Raw genomic sequence first — 27,397 nt, 5'->3', positions numbered from 1 at the left:
TCTCTCTCTCTCTCTCTCTCTCTCTCTCTCTCCCACCTTTGTTATTTCAGCAGTGAGGATGGAGTGGGCTCTGACAAAGTGCTGGGATTGATAGATGGACAGAGCTCCAGACTGGATGAGAGGATGGATGAGGGCAGAGAAGGGAGTTTAACACAGGCAAACAGAGAGAGACAGAGAAGAACGACCTGTTCAGCTATGCAGCTACTCACGGCCCCACAGCAATTTAGCCCTCGACTAACCCAGTGCCAGTGGACTCTGAGCCTCGCCACTTGTTTGGTCACAGCTTGTATGAATGACTGTGACGGCAAGCAGAAACTAAAGGAATTTAGTGCCTCCACAGAACGATAGACAGTCCCAGGATAAAATCTCACACCATGCCCGCATTTTCGCAGTGTTAGTTCGTGGTGTTAACCTAATTGACTGTTGTGTTTGTGGAAAAAAAACCAAGAGTGAGTTTGCATTTCAAATATTCCACATGCATACTCTGATTTGAGTTTTCGGATATTTGCCTTCTAATGCTATCCTTCACACAAATCCAAGCTCTAAGCTGAGCCTGTTTATCTGGATGCTCCCCTGATCTGGTTGCAGTAGCGTGTGCAGCAGGTTTCAGCCAGATTTCACAGCTCTTGCATACCTAACCAGCCCTGGAAGAGAAAGATGGGAACTAGGTTCTTGTAACAGTGTTCCTTTCACAAAAGTGTTCCTTTGCATCTTGTGTGGGGCAGCCCGTGCATGTGCGCCCCCGTGCACGTGCATATGCTTGCGTCCTCTCATTACACCCCTACCTGCTCTGCATTACTTGTCAGCGGTGCCGGAGCGCCCTGCTCAGATTAAGACTAATGCCGATGGCCCCAGGAACTGCGATTAGAATCACACTCATTACTCAGGGCCCAGTGACGGAAGCAATTTAGAGCCCTCGTCTTTACAGTACAAGAGGCAGGGCAAGCCCCCACTGTCAAAGGAAGGGAGACTCTACTCTACCCACACACAGACACACACATGCACAGTAACAGAAACTGCACAACTCCCTCTTCAAGTCCTCCAAGGACACCTGAAGGCCGGGCCCTTAGTGACTTAATTGACTGACTCTCTTTCCTCTTGGCTTCTAATTTATTTAACCTGTGAAGAAAAAGAAGAGGTCGCACAGCTTCGGTTTGCACGTTACTTCAGTGTCTGGAAAACACAGAGGCCTGATGCTGGTACAGCTGTACCGGACGCACAAAAGAAAGCTAATAACGTTGAGTAAAGAAAAGGCCTTGACACTACCTCAGACTCTCCGGAGACAAAGGTTACGTGGTCAATACCTGTCAGTTGAGTGTCGCATTAAGACCAAATTGTGTGCTGTGTCCTTGTGTGTCTGTGTCTCAATTGTGCGTTGCTGCCTCTGTGTTTCTGGTGCGCATCAGTCCGCTTCGGTAGCTGGTGGGTGTGTCTCCCTGCAAGTCTTTACATGCCCGTCTTCGTCCTTGCATGTTTGCTCAAGTGTTTTTGTGTATGCGTGATAAAGTTATGGCTGCACCGAGGGTCCACTGTGACAGTCGTTCAGCAAGAATGCCAGCGAGGGTCTAACTCCAGGGTGGCTGTCGCTCTTAATGAATGATAGGGCCATCAATTTATGACCGTCACCATAGCAACTCTATTATACTAATGGGAGTGCTGCTAAACCTGCGAGAGAGAGAGCGTTGAATTCCATCTTTATTCCTGTGATGTTGGAGGAAATCAGTTGTATACGATGCTATGAAGTACTTGAAGTGCACTTCAGCTGTCATTTTTTATTTAAAAAATGTTAAAGATTCATCAGTAAAATGTGAATACTATTATAAATTGCACCATTCTCTGTGAACCCTAGTCTGCTAGGAGAAAATGCCGTGTTGATGCATTAGGTCACAGCACAGTGGCTACACTGGCTAGAGATGAAGGTAACACTAACTCAAACAATCAGACGTTACCAAGGTATGCAGAAGACCATCTGTGGTTGCGCCACGTGTTGAGCCCTGAATCTGATGGGCTGCAGCAGCAGGAGACCACACCAGGTGTCCCTGCTGTCAGCTAAGAGCAGGAAATTGATGCTGCAGTTCACACAGACTCACCAAACTGGACAACAGAAGATTAAAAGAATGCCGCCTTGTCTGAGGAATCTATTTCTCTCGTTTTTTTGATCAAAGCGTGGTGTGAGGGTGTGAGGGACATTTTATTGGCTCACTTTGGGCCACTGTGTGTCTATTGAGCATCGTGTAAACACCACAGCCTACTTGAGTATTCTTGCTGACCATGTACGGCCCTTTATGGCCACAGTTTACAGTCTTCTGATGTCTCCTCCAGCAGGATTACACACTATGTAAATGTCACAAAGGTCCAACCATTTCTATCAACCGTGATGAGGAGAACCCTGGACTCAATGCTGTCCAAAGAGAACATTTGCAATCAAGTGGAAGAGGAGCTTCACATCATGAATGTTCAGCTGGATGGACCAGAATGTCTGAGAAACATTTTCAGGCACCTTGTAGAATCTGGTCCCCAAAAATGAAGACAGTCCTGATGTCAAAAGGCTTTTTTATTCTGATGATATTTATATTTATCATGGTCGGTAAACCAGATCTGAGGAGTTTCTGCCACTGTGGACAGGTGTCGGGTTCTGCTGAAGCATGAAATCAGCATCTCATTAAAGCCGTCACCAGCCAAAAGCAAAACGTGATCCAGAATCCAGAATAATGCTGGATAGTTGTGTGGCTTTTGGATTTGCTAAAGTAGAGCCGATACCATGAGAACTTACATAAACACTAACCAAGGATACTTAACACTGGGCTTCCAGCAACTTTAGTCCTCAATCTCCCCCCACACTTCACACTGGCACCTTGATTTCTGATCAGTCCACTTCTTTTTCTTTGATGGCCACACTAGGAATGCCACATCTGTGTGTGTTTGCTCTTGATTCCCTGACTTGAATCTGGCATTGCTCCTTCTGCCCTAAAGCACAAAAAGCTTTGCAGAACAGTCTTTTCAATGCTGCATTCACCTCTTCCTACAACACTTTGCCATTCCAGGTGACTTCTCTATCAGCGTTTTTTTTTTTTTTGTTCAGGCACTCTGAATAGTCAAGGTTTCAGCAATGATCAGCAGCTCTTTATCCTCTTTGCATTTATTGTGAACTTCTTTTTGTATCTAAAGTTACAATATTCAGTGCAAATATTTCTGCAAATATCAGTGAAAAACGTCAACGCAATTCTTTCTGTACTGTGTGTGAATGGGTGAATGTGTAAAGCGCTTTGGGGGCTGTTGATTGAACATCCGTTGGTACAAATAACAGTTGGTCACAATAATCTAGGAAAAAAGAAATCTCTCGAAATCTCTGCTAATTGTGAGAGGGTTTGAATTTGAATCCCGGCTGTGGCACGGACAGCATGCTTTGTAAAAGCTAGTGGAGTGTGCGGTACATGTGGCAGTGACTTGCTGTGGTGACTCCTATAAAATGGAGCAGCTGAATGGACATTCATTACAGAGGTAAATTTAATTAACTGACAGATATGTGCATCCATCGCCAGAATCGTTATTCTGTGCAGGAGTTTCACATTTATACTGTATGTCACATCATCGTCTACAATCGGTCATTAATTCACATGTATCAAATGTATCCTGCTGCACTGAAACCTCTTTCCAATGAACTGGTGGTTCAGATTCAGTAGTGAAGAAAACTACTCTTAATATTTTATCATGCTGAAAGATTGCATGAAGGTGTTTGAATAGTTTCATGTTGTTTTTTTTCCTTTTCCTATTTCCACCTGATTAATCAGTTTAAAATAGCTTCTGTCAGATCCAAGTGAGTCTGTTATATGATTTCTGCTCACTTCTGTGGCTGCTGAGGCTGAAACATTGGTTTCAGATTGTTCAGTTTGATCACAAAATATATGCTGCAGTTTGATTTGTCAAAAAACAAAACAAAATGCTCATCCTTGAGTGTTTTTATAGCAAATTAGATTTAATGTGGCCTGTGAGTGAAGTATTTGGTCATTTATTTCATCATCACCATGTTGGATTGTTGCCATTTTTGCTTGCCATTGCAATTTTTATTTAAATTTTTTTTTTTGTTTCTCCTCATCGGTTAGCAGGCTGAACACAAATGACACCGACCGTACGCACCCTCCCTGTTTGAATAGCGAATGGCATTGACTGATTGATATTGTAATTCTTGCTGTGAAGTAATGTTTTACAGCATGCGTAAAGACAGATCGGTATGGCCCTCCCTGCCGAGCACCTTTCTTCTGTATGGATCTGCCAAGTGCTGAGGACTGGTTAAATGCTGTCAATCATTGATTTTTCCCTCTGACAGTAGAGTGATGGCTGTGGTGATTGAAGGAGTCAGTGTTTTGTCTTTTTTTTCTTTTTCCTCTGTGCTGCAAGGACTCAAGCGAGAAATCCTTACACCTTCTAAACCAGCCCGTCACTTCCCTCCTCCTCTTTCCCCTACTTTTCTCACTCCCCCTTTCTCTCTCTCTCTCTCTGTTTTAACAAATGGGCATCAACAGGCCATGAAATAATCAATGCTGATGATCCATCTTGGAGCCTGTCGATATGTTAATGAGCACGCCTCATCGTTATTGCTGCCGGGTCATAAATCACTGCCTCTTACCAGAATGCACAGCAGCTGGTGCAGCAAACCCCAGGCCAGGAATAAAACACTGTCTTTTAACGATTAATGTCCAAACATTCTGCTGCCCTGTGCCTTGATTGTTTTCAGATGCCAAAAAAGTAGGACGGATTGTAAATCAATAAAACAATAAGACAAAGTGTTTTAATAAAAGGAGAGGTTGCGAGTAAATCATTGCAGTGCTCCATTTAGCACTGCTTCCTGGGTAAGGAATAATTGGATACCTGGTACCCAGAAGTCATTTTTAAGGTTATAAATGCCTGTGTCGGCCAGTAGTGAGAAGCAGGCTACCTCGCAGCCCTACATTTTTCAAATACGCTTTTTTTTCTCTCTGTCTCCTTTTCTTTTAAAGAAACTGAGCAAAGCAAAGAGGGTATGGTGACTTTGCCTTTACATAGTAACATGTTTGCATAGCTTAGACTGCAAATCAGTATATGTATGTGTGTAAAAATGAGGAAAAGTGCTTTCTCTAAAGTATTATCACCTTCATGTGTTTTATGTGTCCTTTTCATGCACAGTTTCAAGCCCAATCCGGACGTCTATTAACTATTCCTCTAATCAGTTTGTATTGATTCTCGTGTACTTCGCAGATTATATTGCAATTTAATGGTGCATTTAAGAACTGCTGTTTTGATGACCTTTCATTTTGGATTGCTTGCCCTTCAACTCTCCCCTAACTCCTCCACTGCACGTTTTGTCTTGTGCCTCTTAATTTGTGATTCGATACCAGATTTCTCCTGAGCTTTACATTACTAGACATATTGCTAGGATCACTAGTTAAAAAAAAAATCCTCCCTTCTCATGTTCATCACCCTCCATGTGCAAGTCTGAAAACTGTTATGATGTTGCGCTAAAGCTTCGAACTGTTAATTTATCACTGATAATAATGTAAAATTAAAAATCTTTTTTTTTAAATCTATTTCATTTCACATTTTTTTCGGATGATTATTTCTATATCATGTCCATGATATGACAATAGAAATAATTGCTTTTTCATTAAAAGCAACATGATCTTTACAACTCTGGCTCGATGTTTGACAAACCCCTGATGTACGCCAAGTGTGGGAGCCCACAGGAAACTCCCACAGTGCAGATGTCCTCCTGTTCAGCTCGGTGAGGCCGCCAACTGAAACCAGCTCTTTATATAATATTTCATAATGCTTGTTTTCGTAAACTGTTACTGGTCTTGTCATGCGAAATGATCATCTCAGAGAGAGCCGTGCAGAAACTGCGGACTCCAGCCGGAGTTTCGCTGCAGAATAAGTGTGCTGTGCTTTTAATATTGTTATTAACGGCGGTATCAGTCTTTTGACCTTGTGCTCACTGATTCAGTCAAGCTTGTAGATTGCAGTATAACCTCTATGTATGTCTGTGCCGGACCTCTCAAACCTGAACAGTTTTATGTTCTAGCCCTTGGACTTCCTGCAGATGATGAATCATAAAACCAAAGGTTTATAGCAATGTTAGGAACTGTAATACCGGCTACATCGCTGCTTTCCCATCCACATGTCCTCACAATGTCAATATTAGTGTTTACCAGGTGCACCAACCCAGTCACACAGACATATACTTTCTCATTGATCACATTTCATTTAGTTGTATGTAAATATGATTAATATGTGGAGCATTACAGATGCTCTGTTTTCAGTTTTATACTCTGCGTTTCTCGTTACTGCGATCTTGTGCAAAAGGGGGAAAACATAGTTACAATTTGCTCACTCTGTTTTTCCGGCTCACACCCTCACTGACACACCAGAACACATTGTGAATATCCTCCCCTTGGTTTACAGAACCAGATAGCATGTGCAAACATTGGACACCCCAATTTATTTACAGGGCCTGAATTTACTTCAGACTCTGACAGCTTGAATTCCTGTGGCCTCTGTAGGGTCTAAATCACGCTTGCGATATAGTGCAGCTGAGCTCTGCATTTTTTTCCTCCCTCAGTACTAAGTATTATAATGATGAATCTGCTACTCTGGCTTATGCCAGCTCTAGGCGGACATAACAGCAGTTGTTTAAGTTTTCCAAAATAAATAGAGAATATCTCAATGGAGACAGATAGCAGAGAGGAGCCTGGGAAATGAAATAGTTTGACTTGTGGAAGTTGCCTTTCTAAATTGTTTTTGTTACCAAGATAAGGAACATTAACTCCAGATGTCAAAGAAAGTAAATAATATATCAGTCGGCTGCAATAAATGCCATGTGTTGAAGGACCAAATGGAGATTTTTATTTTTTATAACTATCATTTATCAATATCTGCATTCTTCTACCAATCCTCGTCTTCCGTATCCACATATATGTAACCATCCATCCGCACGAAACATTATCTGTATTCCCCTCTGGTTCTCACATCACATCTGTGTGTCTTGCCATCTCAGAACAGATGGGCCCTGTGCTTCCAGTTATTAGTGGAAATTTATTGCCTTACAACATACAGTTTAATTAGACAAGTGTACCATCTTACATAGGTTAAAGAGAGGAGGGTTTTGCAGCTCTCTCCTCGCAGTGATGTGTAGTCACAACACCTGAAGCTGGAGGATTATTAGTCACAGGTGAGGCAGATGAACTACATGCTTGGAAGGCAGCGTGTGTGTGAGCGTAAAGGTGCAATACGTAAGAAATTTACTCTAAAAACAATAAAAATCGTTCAAATTTTTCATTTGTCATTGAAGAAATGTTCCCTGTCGTCTCCATCGACAATGTCTTGGTCAAGTTCGTTTCTTTCAAAATGAAAGTTCCGGGACTGAACAACTCCGATGGGTGGGGCTAGACTGTCACACTTCCTGGTTCCAGAGCCAATCATATGTGAGTTCCCGAGGTTGCCAAACAAGCAGCGAAGCAGTCCGGGTTTAAAGTCTCCCAAACTGGCAACCTGCGCGACAACACTTTTCCTACTCAGGGAGCTTTAGTCCATCCTACCTGACGATGGGTGAAGGCAGGGTACAGCCACGACAGACAGCCAATTGCTCACAGGACATATACAGAGATACAGTCAGACACATTCACATTTATACCAACTGGCCATTTTGAGCCACCAGTTAACCTTACACATGATTTTTGGACTGTGGGAGGACATTGGAGTACCTTGAGGAAGACTCGGTTTCGAAAATCCCCACTCCCAAACACAAAACAAGGATATTTTTGCTCTGAAGAGAGAGATAATTGACCGTCTCCTAAAGATGTGCATTGCACATTCCAGTGGAACACTTAGGCCCTGTTTGCTGACAGCGTTTTAAGTGAAAACATATTGTTTTACATTGACACGGCAACATTTTTAAAATGATGTCTATTTACAGAAACGTAGATAACATACCAGTAGGCCGCCATTGTTATTGTCCTTCTACCCGTACATGTGGAGAACAATTTTCCGCGGCTGTGATGCACATGTGCAGTAGCAACATTTTAGAAAAGTGTTTTCTCCTGTTTACATGGAGTCAGAGCGTTCTCAAAAAGTTCCACTTTGGGAGCCACTTCCAAAATGCCTCTTGAAAATTAGTTTGACAAAAATAAAATGACCTCGACATGTATTAGAATTCTTATGAACAGTTCAAACCTATCGTCCATCCATCTCCTGTGCTGCTTTGCGGCACCCCGGGCAGCGGGCGGTCAGCTGGCAGCAGGTGAAGGCAGGATGCCAGGGTAGGCACAGAGAGACAGACAACTATCTATACATTCACCCATACACATGTCTTTGGATTATGATATTGAATGGAAATACATTGATAACATTACCACAGCTAAAACATGCAGACTTCCCCTGCTAACCACTGTACCTCATTGTGGACAACTATTCAAATTAAAATAATGATTTAAAAAAAAAATACTCACATTATAATAATTTTTATTGCATTATCGAATAAAAACGTGATAACAATCCCATCTCTGCCGCTTTGTGGTGTTAACATCAACACCCACCGATGGACCCCGTCCCTGTGGAAAAACTCCTGTCTGCGGGGTCAGCGGCCTATTAATTTGCTGAAGCTTGTTTTTAGATTGCGTATCGTTTAGGCTTTATGATATTAATGAGGATATGAGCTTATTAGGCTTCTTGGGAATAGTTGTTGATGGAAACAATCTGGAAGGAGTGAAAAATGATTTAACACGCTCAGCAGGAGTGCGGGATTGGCCCGTTGCGGTGCGCTGCGATTAATTCCCGGTGTACGGCAGAGAAGTTCAGTGGTGTAGCATCAAGGCTGCTTGTTGCAGAATTAGTGTGATTTTTGCAGCATTTGTTGTTGTGTTAGAGTAAATGCTAATTAGGCTCCAAAGCCATAATTAGAAGCTATTGCTAGACAGACAAATTTAACTAGTACCGCGGTATGAGCATCAAGAAGATTAACACACACACATATGCATGCTCACACACTCGCATACATGTGTGATATCACACGTGCATACACAAACATCTCACCTTATAATTACACTCTTGCTAACTATCAGCAAGACAAATGTCAGGGTTGTTGGAGGCTCTTTTGCCCCTAATATGTTAATCATTCCTTTGTTCTTGGGAGCTTTTATAAAGTGTGTGTGGTCTTATTGGGTGGTTTATTGTGCACGCCAGGTTAGAAAGGAGTGCTAAAGCATGTTAAATGTAGATAAACACGGGTCCTCGTGGTTATGGTTAATGCGTTTCCTCAGATAAACTCTTGCATGCAAATCTCCAAACAGACTTTGTTTTCGTCTCCCTTGATGTGAAGGATCAGAGTGCAGCGTCCACATCAGTCTGCAGCCTTGGCCGCCGGTCACGCCAGTGAGTCGCCTCGGCGTCAGTGACATGGCAACCCTCCTCTGGCTCGCACGTAAAGCCAGCGGCTCTGGGCAGCGTTTTCACTTCTCACAGTGAGACATGCTTCTCAATCACCCTCTGACATGCTGATCATCCACTGGCATACAGCTGGACAGTGATTAAAGACACAGCAGAGCAGGAAGGACTCCTCTGGGTTGTTACTGTTTCTGCTCATGCCAGAAGCAGAGTTTGATTCGGTCTTTATTCATCATTACTAGAAAAGCATTAATGTTTTAGTGGGAGAGATGTCTGGGATGATATGCCAAATGGCCACAGAGAGCTGAGAGAGAATGAAGTTGAATTGATGCAATATTCAGGGCTGGAAACACTTTTCCTGTTATTCATTTAGTCAAAGTTTTGGTACAAGTAACAAAAAAGAAAAAAAATAGACCCAGAAATGTTTTTTTCAAAGCGTTGTCCTATGTCGTGGATAGATTAGCACTCAGACATTAACCTTTCATACTAGTATGATATTTCACCATATTATTAGTGGTGTTACTGAAAATATTTCAAGTCTTGGTAAAAGCCAAAACCAGAAACATTTCACTAGTTATACTTTCTCATTGGAATTCTGAAAAGAAACTAAATATTCATGTGAACTACAAGTACTAAGTAATCAGGTTTTTGTGATTTCAGTCTGACTCAGTCAGCTCTCAATGTGTATGTCTAAAAACTGACACTTTTGAATTTGTTTTATGTCTGCCATATGTTCGTGCGAACAAGAAGTCACTTATTTTAAAAATATTTTCAAGTCAAAAGGGGAAAACAAGTGATTCAGAGTGAATGAAGACATGGAAATGGCGTTACGGCAGGGGATAGGGCGAGATGGAGGCTGATGAGCAGCTGTGGCGATCAGCAGAATGAAGTTCATGGCTGTGAGTGTAAAAAAAAAACCCTGATATATTACTGGAGTGAATTGATTAACAATAATTAATTTCATCACAACTCTGACTGTAATTCATCACTTTTTTCCACTAATAATAGCGCAAATGGGCATTAGCTGTATAGAATAAAAAGAGCATTGTTTGTCTACATCGCACAGTGTTAAAATCAGCTAATACTTGATTAAATACCATAACAAAAGGCTGGAACTCTACAAAATAGTGGCTTTATCAAATGCAGCCAGTGATCCTTCATGTTGCATGATGCATCATTTTGCATGCAGGGACACCACCTGAATGTACTTTGCAATATGCATATGAACTGTACAAAAGCACAAATCCTCTTCAGTATTGATGCTGATGTTCTGGATGTGTTCGTGGTGCTTGATGTGTGTGTCTGCTGTGGCGCCTCATCACAGACATTGTTCTACAAACCAAACACCGCTCTCCTCCAGCGGCGGGCGGGGTGTGGAAGTTACAAAGGAGAGGGGGGGCTGACCAAAGATGCACAAAGATATACTGTATTAAGATACATGTATTATTTACATAAGCGTCAGGGACTGCGAGAGTTGTCTCAGAACACACTGAGCTTTTGGCGATGGCCCTGGGGCCTTCTGTAAAACACTTTATGTTTTTAGTCCTCATGAATAATTAAAAACCTAAATTACATGCCATGTACAAAATTCATATGCTGGGGGTAGGAGGGAAAAGATACATGAAAATTAATTTTCTTTTCTCTAAGAGTGTGACAGGAAATCAATTAATCTTGATGTATTATTTCATGCGGGGCAGGGTAGCTGCAGCCGCAGAGAGAGTGGCTACAGCTGTTCTTATTGGAGGGGCCATATATTATTCTTGGCGGCTTTGACAGCTTCTGAAGGAAAGGGCTGAAGGATATCAGGCAGGTGAAGCAACTTCAGAAGAAAAAAAAACTGTGTGTGTGTGTGTGTGTGTGTGTTGGGGGGGGGGGTTGTAAAGTACGTAGCTAAAGGGACGCATTGTTGAATACATTTCGGTTAAACTAGTTCTACTGTCACTTCTGATACCTTCTTTTAAAAAAAAAATCAGGTTGATTTGATTAACTCATCTGTTTTTGTCAATTTGAAATCTGTTTTCTTGTGTCTCATCTTTCCCTTTTGGTTGGGGGGTGGGGGTGGGGGGGGTTGGTAAAGGGAATTGAGATTTACCGCCCGTCAGATAAATGTGTCCAGGTAATATAACACTACGGATAGAGTGACAGAGCTATTTACTGCCTGCTTTAAAGTTTTATAACTTGTCACAGTTTGCAACTTGTTGTGTGTGGGTCCCCAATTTCTCAGCACAATGTCTGTAAATAGAAAAGTTGTCAGAGGGGGGAAGCAACGAAGCAAGAAACTATTCACAAGGAAGCTGGGCTAATGGAGGAATCACACATCAGCTGATTGAACCAAAAAAAAAAAAAAGCAGTTATTTACTCAAAAAAAGAAGAGCACAGTGGTGCGAGTAAACAAAGTATGTTTCTGGCTTTATATGAAAAAAGGTGAACGTTAATAGCTATCTGTTTGTACCAGCTCCCCGACGTGACATTTAATCAGTTTTATGGGAACTTTTTTCTCCGAAGTGATGTGCAAACTATTAGAAGTCAGTCATGTCGCCTACTTACTGAAAGATGGATCACCAGCCTGCCAGCTGCAGCTGCTGATGAGTGACAAGTGAAATGTGTCATGTCACTTTCCACTGATGTGTTTGTCAGGGAAGAGTTTGTGGTGCGAACCCGTTACTTTCAAACTGCACTGCCAAAAGAAAGAGAAATTAAAGTTGCAGCGCCGAAGCTTTCGCTGCGGGTCCTGAAGGCCTTCCAATGTGTTAAATCCTCCAAGTATTTATTATAAACTCTACCGCTCTAATTTAACTGAGTTTTTATTTGACTTATTCGGCGTTCTAGGGGGGATTCAGAAAGTGTTCCCCGCATAGTGTTGCTTTTTCCAAAAGGTTGGTTTTTGTTTCTCCCTTTTTCCCTGCTCGAGGTGCATGTTCCGCTCCGCTATAAATTCCTTTCTATTTATGAACAGATTTCACTGGTCAACAGCACTGGTAATCAACAATCAGTAAACATCTGTTACTATCTATTAATAACACGGCATTACAGATTTACTGCTGGCCCGGCGGCTGCTGAAAATGTATTTCTGCCGCTGACGAGGGGCAGCTTGGAACGGGCAGCCAGTGCCATTTGTAAATGCGAGACAAATTAGAGAGCAGGAGACAACTAAATTAAAAAGCCAAATGACCGGGGCCAGATGGAGCTCAATATAACAAATGGAACAAGTTGTGGAGGTGCCAGTTGTACAGACGCTGAGGGACACTGAGGGGGAATTGATTCAGGAGAGCCATTGGGTGAGCAGATGAAAAGGTTATATTAACACTTACAGGAGGCGGAAAGTAGGCCTCTGTGCCCTCCAGCTTTATGTTACAGTCATTCACACATATGGATGCTGCTGTCCACATCATCTTTTAAATGGTGCCGCGTGAATGTCAGTGTGAGAAATAAACAGTGTTGCACTCGCGCGCTCTGACATAGGGCATATTGTCAGCACATGGCAGGGATCCCACTGTCGACGAGCACGACTTTATCCCGGCGCCGTTCGTCCTTGTCTTGATCTTTCTTCTAGCCGAGCATCTATAAATCACTGTTTTCATCAGGCTGTGTGAGATTTTGCATTGCATTGTTTTTTAAGTAGCACAACATCAACCTTATTATCAGTCAATAGACTTGTTGGACATATTTTGTTCTAAGAACTGTCATCTATTATCTTAATACTCAGAAGGGCTCTGCACAACAGAGCCTCTTTCGGGTTGTTGGCTGTGATGCATCGCACCTGCAGCTCCCGAGGTTCAGACACCTGAGTGTGTTTGTGTCTTGTAAATGGGTATGCAATGCTGGGGTGACGAGCACATTTGTTTGGGTTAAAGACTCCATGTTAATGAAATAGATCACGGACATTGCCATTATGATAATGGATTAAGGCACTTTCTTTGTGGAGTAATAATTTATTTATGACCTTTCTGGATTAGTTGGATTTAAAAAAAAAATGTAAAAACAAAAAAAGCAGGCACTGCACTCTTGTGGTCTGTGGTCCTTTTCCAAATACAAAACAACCAGTATTTACCGAACACATTTTTCCTTTTGGCATGTAAAGATCAGGGAGTTTGAGTGGGAGATTAGCTGTGGGTTAATGAAGTCTGGAGTCGGGAGAGAAATGGTTATTACCCTGTAATGTAGAGTCTTTTAATTTCCACTGTGGCAGTCAAGCCTAATGTGTTATTTTACATTCTGTTTTAGATTGCACAAAGTGGTCACTGTTATTTGTCTTACTCATTTAAATCACCGTTATTCAGCTGTATTAGAAGATGATGCATTAGGCTGCACTCAGTGCTGCTTGCCTTCCTGGTTACTGAATAATAAAATATCCCTCGCCGGGGACAGTAACAGAGCAGTAATATTCTCCTGAAAGCCTATCGCCGTCTTTTTCCACTTCCATGACATATATAAGCCGTTAACACATAATATACCACCATTTGTTTCTTTAATCTCTGCGTTTTATCTGCCTTTTTCTGCTCTTGAGGCATCATTATGGGAATCTCTGTTCTCATCACTCACTTGAAATCCCATTTTTGTTTTTCTGTTGGAGCTTTCCTCAAGTGCAATTGCTTACAGTGGTCCTCTCCTTACCGCCTGCTTCTGATAAAGGCAGCTTCGACTGACAGGGACTATTTGTTATTGGGACGAGACAGAAGTGACACACACTAGATTATAAAATCCGGAGACATGCAGAGGTCAGATAAACAATTTGCCACCAAACTTGGCTACCCATGATGCTCTCGGCTACTTGTCTGCTCCAGATCTGAAAGAAGGGAAGAGGGGGGAATCTAAAGGGTAAGAAGGTGGGAAAGATCATCTGAGGAAGGGGTGTGGGGGGAGTCTGGGGCGGTAGAGGGAAGAGTGTGTGAGGAAAAGAGAGAGAGAGAGACAGTCTGGCTGATGGCAGTCAGGTTTGCATTTTTTTTCCCCTCTCTGGGTTAATTCACAGGATGAAAAGCTGCTCTGTGTGATGTGTCATATATCAAAGACAGGGCATCAGTAATCTTTGCTCAAGGGCACAGATAACAGACAGATAGACATGTGAATGAGATGAAAAAAAAAAGCAACTCATCCCTTTCTGCTACCACCACGGAGGAGATAAAACAAGATTTATGACTCATCTCGGACCACATACTGGCTGTGTGGACCATTTTTCACATGCTCCAAAAATTGGTACTGGAAAGCAATCTGCTTGTCAGAATGTCCATCAGGTGCTTCAGGAGGAAATTGGGTCCTTCGGGCTTTTTGCTCTGCAGTCAGCTATTTTCTTTATAGCAGTTTTGTTTTTAATGGTATCCATAAATATATGTAGGGTTATAAGTACCTTTATCACCCAAGGAGCTTTTCCACATGATGTGGCCCGCTGTGGCCCGCTGGTTGTCTCTGAACTGAAAGCTTCCCCTGTGTGGACGAAATGATCCAGAGAGGTGGGACTGCATTGATGGACAGTGATGAGGTGGCGTGACAGCTCCCCCCGTTTGGTTTGAAAGACAGAAATTAGCTTTGAAAGCCTCCCAAATCAGTCTCGCCGTTTGAGTCATCTCAGCTTCAAACGAGCAAAAGCAAAAGTTCTGACAGTGAAAACAAGGATCTGTAGGTGTGTAGCAGTGCTTGGTGACCATATTACAAGAATGTGATTGAGCGTAGCATTTAAGCAAACAATACTGTCTTATATAGATTCTTCTGTTAGGTAGGAATGACTTTCTGTTCCTGTCTGAATCTAAAAAATATACAATAATTGACTACTGTGGTAACTTAACTGTGAAAGACACTCCACTGCACAACGTTAAAATGTTCAAACCTGCCATTATTACACATGTCACAAACAGAGACGATCTCTGCAACGACAGGGAGAATCAGGATAAGGACAGGCTGACAAACCCCGTCTGAACTCGTCCTTTATATTGAAAACAGAAGTTCAGAAGTGACACTTTTCTCCAGGAATCATAACGAACCATTAAAGAAAAGCTGTAATGCAAGACGTACTGTATTCTCCAAACTGCCGAAATGCTTCTTTGTTGTTATGTTACTCTAGTATTGCTTCATAACGCAAGGAAAAACCCTTCATCAAGACAAAAGACACGGAGCAAACGAGCTGTTCACATTTCTTTATTGTAAACAAACCAATTTCACACACTTCCATCACATATTTCTGTCTGCTTGTTTAAGGTGTTTTTTTCTTTTTTCTGTGAAGATTGATGATATTAATCTTTACATTTCAAATGTCCCACTAAAAAAAAAAAAAAAAAAAAATATATATATATATATATATTTTTTTTTTATATATATATAAAAATATTTATATATATATATATATATATATATATATATATATATATATATATATATATATATATATATATATATATATATATATATATATATATATATATATATATTAAACTGAAAAAGTTACCATTGCATAATCAAGTAATTAAAGACAAACCTCCATGAGCACAATCAGTTGTAAAATAAACTGGAAATGAGTTACTTCCAAAAGCCATCAGATATTTGAATAGGTGTGAAACTATCACTTTCTTATAAACTACTATTTGTTAAATTGACTCAACTTCTAAATCTGTTAGTAGTATAATGGTCAAACTCAGAGGAAAAACTTTAAAAAAGTAGCAAAATCCTGAGACGGGCTCATTTGCGCTGAAGGTTAACAATCGCCTCACACTGTAGTTTTAGTTCTATTAACTGTGAGAACTGTGTTTAACTGCTTCTTTCTGAGGGCTCCACGGCAGATTTTGCGATCCTCGCCTTTCATTTGTCACTTTCTGGATGCAACCTGAGAAGTTTGGGGTTAAGAGCCTTGCTCATGGACCCACCGGCGATGGCCTGTCAGCAGTGGGATTCGGATGAGAAAACGGCTCGTTAGAAGCCCACTTTACAAACCGCTTCAGTGTCGATGTTTAAAAAAAATCTTTAAAGTTCTTTAAAATGAAGATTATATTTCTGAAAAATCTGTGTCATAAAATTCAATTTTTGCTGACCTTATTTTGTGCAACAACTGCAAATAACCTGTGACTTTCCCTGCAAATAATCCAAATTTAGCATATTTAACTTGACTACATTCATTTGTATGATCAGGTTTGATTGTATAACTGAGGCGCTCACAAAAAAGCTGTTTAAAAAGACATCCAACAGTACCTTATTTAACAACCAACAGTCTTTGCCAACCAATAAGTAAATGGCGAAGTGATTTTTTTTTCACCCACTGTATTCCCTAAAAATTGCTATGAAATCCTGATGTGTTTGTTGAACTTGTAAAACTAAACAACCTATAAAACCTTCTCCTGCTATGAAGCATTAATTAAAAACAGAACCCATTATATGGAGTGTTTTTGCTAACTTTTATTTGTGTAAACAGGAAAAGCCCTGCTGATTTATACGTTTTGCAGCAGAAATGTGCTCCTTCAGTATCATCCCCAGCTTTTAATCAATTTGTGCGCAGTCAGTGAAATAATTTTCACGGTCAACAAAGTTTCCCTTTAATGTTAATGGTGCTCTTACGTCTGTTCAGACAGGTGGCAATAAATTGTAACAGTGACATTCAGCAGATGTGTGGAGTACCCTTCTTCTGGTCGGCTGTGTGATTTTTCAAATGCCTCCTGACTGCCAGGCTGGAATGGGGCATTAGAGTGTCCCTGCTGTGCGTGGAGTGTTGATAGCACAGGGAGCTGCATGACTCTGTCTGTTATGGATCAGGTTGCACTCGGGGAAACATTTGAAGGCTCCTCTGGGCTTTCACACAGCACAATTTTTTCGCGGAGGACAGACGGATCAGCTTAAAGCAACGGGTTTGTTGACTTTGATATCCTATCTAATGCCAGCGCTTCCACAAGTTTACACCCCTGCAAACAGGCCTGACATTAGAATATCCTCATTTTGTGCCAGCAAGGGGATTTGGCCCACCGCAGGGGGGTTCGGGGTTTGAGTTTCTGCCTGGCCTGGGATGAACGGAGTTTTCCACATTGCGGCACATGCTCCTCTCAGATCAGACTGTTAAGAGTGAGAGGGGATGGCAGAGGTAGCCGGCCAGCTCAGAGGGCAAATGTTCTGCGGGGGTCACAGTGCGTCGCAGACTGATGTAAAACACGCTCTTATTTTGCGAGCTGTCACATCCACCTCTCGTCTCCCGCTGCTCCCTCAGCTCCGGTATGCCCGCTGCTCCCGTCTGAGCTACTTGCCAGCCGTGGCATCTGTTCCAAGACGGAAACCGGCAGCAAAAAAAAAAAAAATTCTGAATGTCAATATTCAACATGTGGACGGAGCGAGGCGAGCGGAAGAGTGTCTGTCACTGCGCGGCAATCATCCTTCAAATGAAAGGTTACTGTGCCACATTGTGTGCCGGAGAAATGACCACTTTTAATCAGACAGCAGGGGACACATCTGTCAGGAGCTCACTAAAGCAGCAGTTAGGAGGCAAGGAGAGCAGAGGCTGATCAGTACAAATCATTTCCCCTTTTCCCCGAGCTGACACGACGGGCCGAAACGTGGAGCGACCACCAGGTAATCAGCTCTGACTTTTCTAAGGTTATCTTTGGGGTAATAAGATCATAACTGGAGATTTACTTGAGGCCACAGGGAGATTACATTGCATGTGCAGATTTCGTTTTAGGAGGACTTTTATTGAAAGAATGTCATCATTTATTGGAAATCTGGCTTTTGGGAGAACATACAAAGAAAGAAAAAAACTTAATCCCTGTTCAACTATATTACAAAACGAATGTCTGTCACATCATTACCGGCGAAGTAATGATGCTTTATCCTCCTGACGTCTCGATCGTTCCAGTCATCATCATGAGACTGAAGCTCCATAATCTACTATTTATCTCACATAGTTTCAGCAGGCTTAATTTGAACATAAGTGTGGACAACCGACATCAAATATGGACTTGCCCTATAAACGGGGAAAACTATTATTAACCGGATATTCTATCATGTTCTACATATTTTTTTCCGATCAGAGAGTGTGAGTCCAGACCTTGGGGTTTGCCCTATCCACAGGCCTTAACCTTAAGATTACATCTACAGAGAGGTTGAAAATGTTCAGCGCTGGAAAAGTAATTGCAAAGCTAAGGTTAGTAATTTTGTGGTATTAAATTGCCTGTCAGAGCTAAATGAAGTAGGGCTTCTACACTGCCAACAGCCATGTGTGGAGAGTGGTGTAGCTTTACGTGAATAAGGTAGTATTTTCCTCCACCACATCATTTTATCATTCAGCTGAGTTCATGGTGTTGTTTTAAGAGATTTAAGTCTCATTACCCCAACTTAGGCCCTTTGTGATTTATACCGTTATTACAGCGCTCTCTCTCACAATAGAAATGATGCATGAATCACATTTGTACTGTAAGTCAAATGTTTCTCCAAGGGAAAGAGAGACACTGCAGCTAGTTAAAGGGACCCTCATTAAGCTCTCGTTATTGGATAAGTGGCTCTCATTTTCTCCGTGAGATTCCAGGCCTGACTAACTGGTCTTTATACCTCTCTGTAGATTACAGCGTTGCTTTGGCTCAGACTTAATTTGTTCTTTGTGATGTGAGGCAGCGGGTTGACATTTTTCAGCGTCCAGATCCGTGTCATTGACCTTCAGTTCCTGCTGAGTCCGACGCTCGCCGACCCCGGCCTGAGATTTGTCACGAGTTTTGAATGTCTTGTTACTCCTACAGTATTACTTGACCTTTAATGGTCTTGATGCCAAAGGGGTAAAAACCAGAATCTGCAATCACAGGTGAAGAATTTTAGGAGGAATCAGAACGATTCAGTGAACGACTTGCCTGGACAGTTCCCACTGCTTGTTACTGAAGACCAGTGATTGATTTTGATTGAAATATTGATTATGTTTGTAGATCAAGGGAGATCCAGGTTATTTTTATTATACTTCACCAAAGATGTGAAACAGGATTAAACAGCTAGATAGAGAGAGGCGACAAAGAATTAGTGAAATAAAAAAAAAAGTAATGCAATTTTACAAGACGGCAACAAAGACGGCAAGAGAAAATGGCTTTGAAGTGTCTCAAATTTCCTCTCTTGTAGTTTATGTGAAAGCTATCATTTTTTTCCCCCTTGAATTCATGGCAGAAAATTGTCATTGATTCGCTGGTTGACGGATACTAAGAGCCCCTCTATTGACGTCGCCATTGACAGTTTCAGTAAATTCCGTATCTAATTATCATTTCTGGCCAAATGATACACTTTTGTGTCCTTGGAGATGATGACAATGAGGCAGGGCGCATTGTTGTAGAAGGATTTATCGAGCCGAGTGTCACCACACTGTGATTTAGAAGAGAAAATGTCTTTTTGTGTGGCATAATTAAAGCTGGTATAGACTTCTCCCGGGCTGCTAAAAACACCACAGAAGAAAATAAAAAGATCCGTGTTGTTGATGGCCTTTGTGTTGAGGGCTTTTCACTCTTCAAGTAAATAGCCGACCACACTTTTTACCTCATTCTTTCTTTCCTTCTAAAGCGCTCTCTAATTTTCTCCTTTCAAACAGCTGCAAAAGCCAATTTTATTCAGCCAGGAGAACGGTTGTATCAGTGGCATCGCGCTGCAATCTTTGAAAAATTTAGATTATCAGTAAATTGCTCATCCTACTGGAAATTATATTGATAATTCAGTTGACATGGGCTCATTTCTAAATACATGTTACAAGCAAAAACATATCAATACTGAAGTCTTTATGTTTGATTATTGTCTCTGTGTCCGATGGCGTCGAGATACCACTGCTGATACTGCCTCCAGTGGTAAAACACAACTACTGCGAGTCACTCCTCTTGACCACTGAGACATTGACAGGCTCTTTGCCGGAGTGACATCTGAACCTGCCAGGGCCTCCAGCAGGTGCCAGAACCCGACACCTCCTGAAGGCACCGGGAGCAAAGCGGTGGGTGGGTTCATGCTGACGGCGGGGGCTTCTGGGCTTTATGTTAGAGGAAGGGTAACACGATGCTGGAGTCTCCTGCCTTTTCCCACAGTGGCCCTGAACCGCCGCTCTGCGGCTCCACTGGCTAACGAAAGGCTCGCTTGACTGTGCTTACAGGAAGGTCTTTGTTGGGAAGGACAAAATTCAGGGGGGAAGTGGTGTAATCCTGGCTCTGTCCTGGATCAGTCAGTTTGGATTTCACACAGGGCCCCCGATCAGGCCCGGTGCAGCCAAGGGCCCCTGGACACTATGTTTCCTAGGGAACAGGAAACAACACCTTTCTTCTTAAAAAAAAAAAAAATGGATCTTTAACACTTAAAGCAGCCAAAACCCAAAAAGAAATGCTTTACCTTTGATCTTCACCCAAAATATGTGGGGTGTACAACTCATTCAAATTTGGTTTTCTGTCTTACTTAATGGTCCATCAATATATATTTTTTAAGCTATTTACAATCTCTGACATCTCTGTAATGAATAGACTCTTTTGTTTTTGCTCCTCTTGGTCAATCCAAAATGTTAATAAACCTCAAACCTGAGTATTTAAGAGGGTTAAAAGTGAGGTTTTGGCTTCCTTGGGAGAGCATGTGTGCACAACACTGCAGGTTTGTTTTAATTGTGGACTGTGACAGCTTTGGCTGATGATGGGTTAATAGTAGCTTCATACTTGATTCTTTTCAAATCTTTAGCTGTTACTTTGCCTCTGTTTTACTCAGCACCTTCCTTACTGCCCTGTTTGGTATCTGTAACAGAAGTGGAAGAAGATGGTTTTGTGATCATGTCCCCGATATCATCCTTCTGAAAGACTTTTCAGAGTCTCTCCTCACTTCCCCATTTTTCCTGAGGAAAAGAATCTGCTGAGCAATTCTGCACACCTGATATAGGATGTTGATCTTAAGCCACACCCTGTGCATAAATCCAATAGGCATCAAAATCTATTTGATTTTGAGGAATATGCATGGAAAGGACGATATGGTCTAAATACTCACTTACTCATTTACTAATAATTGTGCAGACAGCAAAACATTTTGCAGTTCTTTCCTTCAGGGTAGAAGAGCGTTGGCTCCACGGCCTGATCACCGGCCGAAAACAAGCACCAAGATATTTAGTCATTGTGTGCACCCCCCCCCAAAACCCCCTCCTCTTTTCAAGCATGACTGTATCCGGCTAAGGTCACTCTGGTGAAGTGTAGGAAGATTAACCACACCTGTGACAAAATGAAGCGCTTGTTTGCGATCTTGCCTCATCAGAATATGACGAATTGTGTGGCGCGCCTCGGCCGTATCTGTAATTTTTCAAATGATTTCAGCTTTGTTCAGCGAACCATCTGAGCGGTGTTATTTTCCGGCGATACAGCGCGCGACTTTGAAAGGCCATTAAAGTCGTGTCCAATGTGACTCATGTTGCCTTTCATTCAATTAGACAAAATCTAGCCCACACATGACACTGAAATAAATTGATGTAATGACACAAATTCATGCCTCGCAACAGTAAGAGGTGAAAATCCGCCTCTGCAATTGCAGGCTTTGTACTTGGCATGGCATGTAATGTGTTCTCAGTTGAGTCTCAGGAAAAAAACACAAATCCTTTTTTTTCCCCTCTCCTCTGTTTTACATACAAGCGCAAGTGTATTTACGGTATTTGTAGTTATTTCAGGAAACACAGCGAGAGAGCTTCAGGGGTCACTGGTTCATTCTCCACCTATGCTATGGAGAGCAGATAATTGCTCTATGGCCAGAAGGCTTTGATTGGTGAGCTAGTTAGTGATCAGAGCAGGGAGATGTCTGGCTCTCTGTGGACACCAGGAACTTTGTAACATATGGTAAAAAAGAAGTGGGCGGAAGGTTTTTTAAGATACTCCAATCCTCATTTTCTTGATGACCTCCTACATGGGTTATAATGTCATGTAATGCCATACAATTTTAAGTTAGCCATGGGTATTTCTAGTACTTTTGAGAATTGGAAATGCAAGTATAGATCTGACCACAAGCATGCACTGTGTGTCGGGCGTCCAACTTAAATGTGCTTCAAACAGCTGCAACTTCTGAAAGAACTTAGGAGCATGGTATCTCTTCAAACAGCACACTGCGGCGCTTCAAGGTATAATATAACCTCTTTAGCACAATGATTTTTCAGTGAACACTTTAGATTGTTTGAGAAGTCACTGGTGTATAAACCTGGTGTGAAGCATTAAGTTCTTCAAATTTCTGTTCAAGCTTCTCTTTTTTCATATCAGACAAACAGCCTGTGGATCTGTCTGTTAAACAGCATCAGTGTTAAACCTGTGTGTGTATGGATATTTAGTAAGGTGATTTACAGACAGTTTATTTCAACAATTAATCAGAAACTATCTGATATCTAAAACTGCTTCTGCTGGCGTATGTTTTCCTTTTTATATTTTTTTGACAAACAAATCCATTATCTCTGTTGGACGGAGGAATTTGGAGTCTTTTGCATGAGACACATTTGCTTCTTTTATATTGAAAACATTTTACCCAGTGTACATGGAATTTGTGTCAGTGTTTCTCAATCCGTGGTCCGGGACTCCTGTGGGGCAACGCCAGGCATCACTACATGTGACATTATTGACTCTCTCTGTGTTAGCCATGTATGTTTGAGGATTTTCTTTTTACTGGATATGATTCAGGTCAAAAGTCTTCTGTTCTTGAGTTTTTCCGATGTTCACCTGCGGTGATTCTTTCTCAGAAGATTCAACTTTGGGGAAAAAAAAAATTGATCCTCAAGTCCAGGGATCCTCAGCGGGAAGCTTGGGGCTTCAGGACCTTTGGAACATTAAACACACACATCTCACACAAAACTCACGCTCTCATGTTGTGGACCTCCTTTGTCCCCCGTCTTTGCCCTGTCTGTGAGGGTGTTTGGGTTGATGTTTGTGATGGCAGAGATCCCTGCCGACAAACAATGCGGAGACTGAAAAGAGGATTCATCCTCTTTTCAGTCCAGAGCCTTCTAGTCCACTGCAAGTTTACATGACCCGTCAACTCCTCTCCACACAAGCTCTTGAGTTTTGTTCAGCAGCTTCTGTTTGGGCATATAAGGAGGCATTGTTGCCTGGGTCACAGCAGCGGGATGCGGAGTTCAGGAGTTTACGTAAGAAGGCCTTTCTAACAGGATCAGACTCAGTCTCTTGACAGATCATGTGAAAGACACCAGGCCACAACAACAGCACTTTATATGGCAGCATGCGGGGATATATTTTTACTTGTCATTTTGAACAAACAAAATACCTATTTGTGGAAAGATGCCCTTGATGTTTGTGATGTACACTGGCTTGTCACACACACAAAAAAAATCAACAAAAACTTTTTTTTTTCCCCCCTCTGCCAAACTTGTTTGAGAATGTTTGTTGGTAATTTATATCCTCTAAATTGTCTGCACACTCTGTCCTGTCTGTCAATTTTCTGCTAGAGTGATGTTGAGTTGTTTACTCAAGCACATCAACTCACTTTTCACTCTCACTTAAACTGAATGAGCTCTCTGCATCTACAATATTTCACTAAGCCTGTTTGTTGGATGTGTCCATCACCACATCTCTTGTTCAAGGCAGACAAGACAATGGATTTATTAAGAAGACAGATGAACTTCTTTTCAAATCCCATCATTCTGTTGAGTGTCTAAAACCTCGACAGCTGATGTGCATATGACAGCTGTCACATTCATCACCGTTTGGAGTCACAAACAAGCAGGCACACGTAGGCTGTTGTCTTCAAAAATTCACAGTGCAGCTTTCAGTAAAGTGTAGCCTGCCACACGGGCTCTGGGTAGGATTGTAAAACATTTGGCATTTTGACTTGTGCTTTGTGATTTATCTTGCCTTGAGACATAATTTGGTCTGAGCCCGCAGCGAAATATATACTTGGATAAATGCTATGGCTTCAAGTTGAAATAAACAAATCCCTAATGCCCTATCAATGTCCTTCCTGTTGGAAACAGAATAACTCCTTTCACTTACCAAAAGGAATATATATCATCAGATAAATGCTCCCTAGAAATAGGAAACCAGGGACAAGCTTAACCACTTCTAAGCCCAGCTTCCCTGTAGACTTGTGTTTATGATAAAGGGTAATGAATGGAAAGTGGATTTTATCATTGAAAGATGGAGGAATGGTTGGCTTGAGTGATGTTTTTTTGTCCCACATGGCACAATCAAGGCCTATTTTTGAAGTATAGTCCCTTGTGTCTTTGTAGACCAATTTTTGCGGATATTGGTTGTGGGAGTTTGCCGGCCCCACTGTACGCTGCGCTAGGAAGGGCAGCCCAGTTATCTGGAGTTACAGCAGGGTTGCTTACCATGCAGATCACAAAGGCAACAACTTTATGTTGTTTGAAATTCAGAGGGCCTTGGAGGAACCAACCGCATGCTGTTTTGTGATTGTTTTGGGTCAAGATGTCTTTATTTATGTTAAAATTAGCCAAATATGAGGGTAAGCTGGGTATTTTTCAAATGTCATCTAAGTTAAGTAATGGACTGCTTTGACAAATTCTTGGCTGCCAACATTTCGATAGACTACTCCTCCAAGCTCAATGAATGAATAATTCCATATTGATTAATTGTAAATGTCAGATTCTTCGTCAGTCCTGCCTCCACAGGAGAAAAAAGAATAAACGGTAGGTGTTTTTTTTGTTTTTTGTTTTTTTTTTATCACACTAACGCAAAGAGACTAACTAACAGTAACTTTCACTTTGCCAGCAAGTACGATCTGTTTGGACTGTGATACGACGACAGTGTATTTTGGCACATATGCTGCCATGAGGAGACGAACAGTCCACCAGTTTCAAACAAGGAAACTTTTGTGCTAACCACTGACTCATGCTGCTGCCCTGATGTAATCTATGTACAAGCAAAGATGGGAAACTTTTCAAAAGCATTCAGATTCCTAGCATTGTGTAGATGTGACACCTTAATTAGCATTATTTCATTCAATAAGGCTGTTTTTTTTTTTGTTTTTTTTAATTTTACATGTAGTTGCATTCCTAATTTTTGCATTTGTGTTCAACAGTTCATGTCAAATTACTTGTTTCTGTCTGCTTGATTTTTTTTTTTCCATCCTGTCTTCTTTCCTGTCTTTTTCCTTTAACTTGCTTTTTCCTTTCACCCCTGATGGAACCCGACTTGATTCAAATAAGACTTCTCAGTGACCACATAGTCACTCCCACTGTTTAGATTAGATCACTGTCAGTTGAGGGTTCTCCTCAGTTATTGTGTCGCCTCAACACAATGATTCCTTGAACATAAGCATCTGTTAAAGAAAGGGTCCTCTAGTAACGGCGTGCCATAATACTGGGCATTACTGAGTTAAACAGTTCTCATCTGTTTTAATATGAGCCTTTAATGGAAAAAAGAAAAAAAAAAACAATAATGAAAGGTTACTGCTGATCAATAACCTACATAAACACAACCCATCTGTTTGAAAGATTAATAAATTCTAGTTTCATTCAGAAGGAAGGGACAGACATTCCAGTGTTGGTGATTTATTTTCCTCTTGCTTATTAACACCTTCTTTTGTCTCGCCACAGAACCGTTTTTCATCAAACCCTAATTGACTGTAGGATTTTGCTGAAGTGTATTATCAATCTTTATCTGTTTCATACGGAGGGACACTGATCAATGGAAACGGCTTTTCTTTGTTGACCGGATTGGACAGCGTTGCTCGCCACTGTTCAGGTCATATAATGGAGCTCACAAGAATCAAGCTAGCAGATCGATAAAGCATTGAAATAAGAAGATGAAATTCCCCCTTTTTCCTCAATGATTACTGGCCCAATGGCTGAATTTAGATTTCAAAACTTTGTATTTTCCTTTGGTGTAGAAGTGATTCGCTTAAGAAAAAAAAAAAAAAAGGCTAAACAACCACCTCAAAGATTTTTTTCTCTCTCTCCCTTTCAGCCTGAAGCCCATTAAAATTCCTCAGAAGTTTTTTTTACATATCACTACATCAAATGCACATAAATTATGAATGTCTCATATAGCAGTCTTGCACTTGTAGCCCCCGGGTTCCCTTGAAACTGATTTGGTATCTATGAACTTGTTGTTACAAGGGCCAGAGAAAATTGGAGTAATATGCTCTCTCTTTGATTGATCATTCACAGCTCATAATGCAGAACATGCCGTAATAAACATTTCCACCTCCATGTGTTACTTCAAGATTGTGTTTGCGTCACCACTAATGAATTTGCTGTCTGAAAGTCAATTTTAATATTGATTCATGGAAGTGACTGTCGTCAACAGGCCGTACGTGCAGGAGGTATAATGTATCTTTTGGTGAACCAAGAGTACATTCATTTCTTATCAGTCACTCATTTTTAGAATCAAGACATATTAGAAGCACATACCAAATTAGCTCTGATGTATTTAGGTGATTGCACATACCAGTGTCTGCTATCTTTACTGCCGCAGTTTGGAAACAGGACGGCTGAGAGAGATACTTTACAAACTTTTGAAGACACTAAGATTCAAGGCTAATTTTCAAGAAACTTGACGAGTCATAATTAAAGGCATCAACAATAAGTGATTGCACCATTGTACTGAGTTTTTAACCTTTCTCATGTTTCAGAATAAAACTAAAGGTTTTACTGCACAATCACACTGGTGTAAAGAAGCAAATAAATGTGGCGTTTGTTGACTAACTGCAGTCAGTAAACGGGACAAACGGAGCAGGATTCCGAGGTAACGGGTGGTAGCAGCTAAAAATTACTGGCTTGTCTACATTTACTGTACATTTGTCAGGAGTTTTAGCCTTGGGCTCGATATCACGCTGTGTCTGTTTTGGCTTCCAACATATGATTTATCCCCATCAGACCAGCCCGAGTGCCCCAGCTGTTTGTGTGACGGATTCTTTTACACTGGCTCATGCTGAATACGCTTTGCTTTTCGAGCTCATCTGTCTCCAGGAACCTTTGGCTTACCCTGATCCCCAGAACATGCAAGCATAAACGTGCGCGCTTCGCAGGCTAAGGTCTCTCCAACCGAATGTCCCAGACTCCCTTTGGGGAAACAAACAAGTGAACATCCAA

The 27,397-nt window shown here is 41.5% G+C and overlaps 1 protein-coding gene across 1 annotated transcript in view; it reads left to right on the top strand.

Annotated features, from left to right (window-relative positions):
• lrmda (leucine rich melanocyte differentiation associated) overlaps positions 1-27,397 on the top strand; it is a 206,120-nt gene that overhangs the window by 65,521 nt on the left and 113,202 nt on the right. The window lies entirely within an intron of this gene.

Source organism: Salarias fasciatus, chromosome 13 (assembly GCF_902148845.1).
Source record: "Salarias fasciatus chromosome 13, fSalaFa1.1, whole genome shotgun sequence".
In the NCBI taxonomy this organism is placed as follows: domain Eukaryota; kingdom Metazoa; phylum Chordata; class Actinopteri; order Blenniiformes; family Blenniidae; genus Salarias; species Salarias fasciatus.
The sequence above is the reverse complement of the archived record's forward strand: the minus strand, read 5'-3'. Positions and strand labels throughout refer to the sequence as shown.